This window comes from Perognathus longimembris, chromosome 23 (assembly GCF_023159225.1).
Source record: "Perognathus longimembris pacificus isolate PPM17 chromosome 23, ASM2315922v1, whole genome shotgun sequence".
NCBI lineage: Eukaryota > Metazoa > Chordata > Mammalia > Rodentia > Heteromyidae > Perognathus > Perognathus longimembris.
In genome coordinates this window covers 18,618,548-18,622,956 of record NC_063183.1, presented here as the reverse complement: position 1 = coordinate 18,622,956, position 4,409 = coordinate 18,618,548, and the positions used below count along the sequence as shown (strand labels likewise).

The 4,409-nt window shown below is 43.0% G+C and overlaps 1 non-coding gene across 1 annotated transcript; it reads left to right on the top strand.

The window, feature by feature from the left end:
* Positions 1-3,900: 3,900 nt before the first annotated feature.
* Positions 3,901-4,016, top strand: LOC125341235. Its single transcript, XR_007208918.1, has one exon. It is a non-coding gene; the product is annotated as a U5 spliceosomal RNA (small nuclear RNA).
* The last annotated feature ends 393 nt before the right edge of the window (positions 4,017-4,409 follow it).

Below are 4,409 nucleotides of genomic sequence, written 5' to 3'. Positions count from 1 at the left end.
GTTCAATTTTTCAACAAGTTAGGGAATACCATTTCCAAATCTGTCAGATTGGTTTTATATTCAGATTTATATAGCTAACTATGAGAACATCTTTTAAACATGGGGGGAAATCCCTTCACTGTCTGATAATCAAGCAAAATTAACCTGTTTGAATTTGTGATCATTAACTTGTTAAAGGCAGTGGTTGAAGATGAGGAAGCAATGTCTATATTTTTGGTCTTCACTAAGCCAATTTAATTACAATTCCCTGTCTCTGAAATCTGCCTTTTACTTATTGAAAGATATTTTAGTGTGGCTTATGTATAAGTGTCAAATAAAGAATATTTAACACTTCTCACATTTTACAGTTGGTCTGTAAGTTCAGATGCTTTTAAAAGTGACTGTGAGGGCTGGGAATATGGCCTAGTGGCAAGAGTGTTTGCCTCCTACACATGAGGTTCTAGGTTCAATTCCCCAGCACCACATATATGGAAAACGGTCAGAAGTGGCGCTGTGGCTCAGGTGGCAGAGTGCTAGCCTTGAGCTGGAAGAAGCCAGGGACAGTGCTCAGGCCCTGAGTCCAAGGCCCAGGACTGGCCAAAAAAAAAAAAAAAAAGTGACTGATAGATACAATACCAACTTTATTTTTGAATACTAAGACAAAGTTATGGGGCTGGGGATATGGCCTAGTGGCAAGAGCGCTTGCCTCTTATACTTGAAGCCCTGGGTTCGATTCCCCAGGACCACATATACAGAAAATGGCCAGAAGTGGCGCTGTGACTCAAGTGGCAGAGTGCTAGCCTTGAGCAAAGAGAAGCCAGGGACAGTGCTCAGGCCCTGAGTCCAAGGCCCAGGACTGGCAAAAAAAAAAAAAGACAAAGTTTCTTTATACAGCTATTCACAAGTTTTCGTGGAACTATTATGTATGTGTGATTGATAGTGGTGCTTTTTGCCAACTTCTTTTTTTTTTTTTTTTTTGGCCAGTCCTGGTGCTTGGACTCAGGGCCTGAGCACTGTCCCTGGCTTCTTTTTTTGCTCAAAGCTAGCACTCTGCCACTTGAGCCACAGCGCCACTTCTGGCCATTTTCTGTATATGTGGTGCTGGGGAATCGAACCCAGGGCCTCATGTATACGAGGCAAGTGCTCTTACCACTAGGCCATATCCCCAGCCCTTTTTGCCAACTTCTTAGAGAAAGGGATTTATGTGGCCATAAGACTTAAGGTAATTAAAGACAATATTACGTGAAAAAAAAAAATGGCCAGAAGTGGTACTGTGGCTCAAGTGGCAGAGTGCTAGCCTTGAGCAAAAAGAAGCCAGGGACAGTGCTCAGGCCCTGAGTTCACGGCCTAGGACTGGCAAAAAAAAAAAAAAAAAAAAGCTTGGGACTTCAAAGTATCAATAGAGGATGCTGAAAATGCATTTTACTTTCACTTTGGTCAGATGACTGTGATCTGATTTCTTAATTTCTATATTCAAAAACCTTTTGAATTAGGTATATAATTAAAGCATAACATTAAAAAATAGTGTAATTCAGCAATATAATTCAAGAATGAAGTTTTATTTTCTAAATAAAATATAGTTTATTGTATCAAATTTAAATGTTACTTTATAATGGTAAATTCCTTTAAAAGAATATTTAAACTATGTTGCATACTTCCTACCCGCTCCAAGACATCAAAACATTGTAATCATTTATTAACTATGTAAATTTTGCCTTATTAAACATTGTGCCTTACTTTATTAAGTTTTGTTGAAATCTAGCTCTATATTTCAGGAAAATAACAGTATTTTATTCTTAATGAATAAGAATTTGCTCTTAAAAAAATCTAAAATCCGGGGCTGGGGATATGGCCTAGTGGCAAGAGAGCTTGCCTCGTATACATGAGGCCCTGGGTTCGATTCCCCAGCACCACATATACAGAAAATGGCCAGAAGTGGCGCTGTGGCTCAAGTGGCAAAGTGCTAGCCTTGAGCAAAAGGAAGCCAGGGACAGTGCTCAGGCCCTGAGTCCAAGGCCCAGGACTGGCCAAAAAAAAAAAAAAAAAAAATCTAAAATCCTCATAATGTTTGTATTTGCCTATTATATCATTGCTTATCTGTTTATTAAACTTATTTAATCCATGAATCCATAAAAAATACAATTTTAAAGATGTTAGGAATTAAAAATAGGCACCAGTGGCTCCCTCCTATAATGCTCCTGTAATTCCAGCTCCTCAGAAGGCTGAGACCTGAGCATCTCATGTTTTGGAGCCAGCTGGGCCAGGGAAGTCTGTGAGACTCATCCCCAATTCATCACAGAAAAAGCCGCAAATGGTGCTGTGGCTCCAGCAGTGGTCTAGGCCTGCCGCAAAAGGAGCTCAGGGAACGCGCCCAGGCTCAGAGTTTAAGGCTCACGATGGGCACCATTAATCAAAAGTAAATGTTTAGGGGCTGGGGATAAGGCCTAGTGGCAAGAGTGCTTACCTCGCATACATGAAGCCCTGGGTTCAATTCCCCAGTACCACATATATGGAAAATGGCCAGAGGTGGCGCTGTGGCTCAAGTGGCAGAGTGCTAGCCTTGAGCAAAAAGAAGCCAGGGACAGTGCTCAGGCCCTGAGTCCAAGCCCCAGGACTGGCAAAAAAAAAAAAAGTAAATGTTTAAAGAAGTAAAGGTAGAAGCTGGTTTCCATTTTATGTGGTGAACATCAAAAGGCGGAGGCAGGAGGATCCTGAATTTGAGGCTAGCCTGGGCTACACAGTGATGCTGTGTCTAAGGAAAAAAAAAAAAAAGACAAACACATGTTTTCTTTTTGCTTGCCAGTCCAGGGGACTGAACTCAGGGCCTGGGCACTATCCCTGAGCTTCTTTTGCTCAAGGCTAGCACTCTGTCACTTAAGCCACAGTGCCACTTTTGGCCTCCTCTGTTTATGTGGTACTGAGGACTCGAACCCAGGGCTTCATACATGCGAGGCAAACACTAACCCACATTTCCATCCCACAAACAGATGCATTTTTTTTTTTAAGTTTAAGAATTTAGGACAAGGAAGTGGAACACCCAAGCTGTATCCAGGACGTTGCCTGAATACTCCACAGCGTATAAGTCAGAGCACAGGGTACTGACTGTCAGCCCAACCATGACAACATACCCTTAAGCTTGCCATGTAGTTTAGGGAAACTTTTTAAACTCCTGCATGTCCTTTGCTCGGTCGGACCCCTCGCTCCAACTTAAGGGAGCATTCTCCACTATCCTGAATTTTGTGTCCAACGATTTTATTCCTGATTTCTTCCCCCCCCCCCCAAGTTTATGGCAGCCTTTTAAAGAAATCAAACCCAAGACATTCAAAAATGAAGCAAGTATTGCTAATATTGTTCAGTATTAATGTCATTGTTCAACGTGAAGCTTCTCTGAAGCTGGCCCTTGCTGTGAAGTTATGGAGTTGCAATTGCCCACACCTGTTTGTTTGGCTCTGTGTGGCCCACACCTGTAACACCCTCCTCCCCCATCTCCCCGGGTTCTCACCCACCGATTGTCATCTGAGTGGTCTCACTGATCGTCCATTTCCAGACCCCAGAATAAAACATACAAACCAGAGAACAGCCGAGTCTGACTGTCGTTCCCCGCCGCCCCCCCCACCAACCAGCCTCGCCTCCTTAAAGGTCACCCAGTGGCTCCCGCCGAAGCTCAGCCGCAACCAGAACGGAAAGGGCGGTGACAGTGGATTCTCTCATTTGCATACCCACAGTGCCTTGCGCGTGACATAAGTTGGAAACGGCCAAATTAAAATCTCATTTTCCGTTTATATTGTGTCAAGGAAGCATTCATATACAAAACCACGGAAACGCTTTTCCTCTCGGCACAGACTCTTGGAGTCTGCTAACCACCATCAGCGTGATTGGACTTGCTGTTACCCGAGATCTGAGTGACAGCGTACTGAGCTCATACTCTGGTTTCTCTTCAGATCGTATAAATCTTTCGCCTTTTACTAAAGATTTCCGTGGAGAGGAACAACTTTGAGTCTTAAACCAATTTTTTGAGGCCTTGTCTTGGCAAGGCTATTTTCAGAGGTTTAAAGTAAGACTGAATTACTACAGGTTTTGTGTATGCTTTGTGCTTTCGGAACACTTAGGCAAGTCGTTGCTACATTTTAATGCTTCTGTGTCTTCAGTAAGCAATCCTGCTATATCTATAAGGATGCTGTGCTTCGCTAAGGTTTCAAGTTGTGATGCTTGGGTTTCAGCCTCTTGAGTAGCTAGGATTGTGAGCAGATGCTGCCAGAATCCTATCTTAGAGATGGCTGTCTTCAGTTGTCAGAAGCAAGTGTAAGCAGTTAGTAAGGGTGAAGGTACCACTCGGGCTACAGATGTACTTCAGGCTTCACGCCTGGGACTTCATGTGTGCCTCACATTCCCAGTCCCATAAATGTTTCTTTAAAGGAAAAAATACTGAC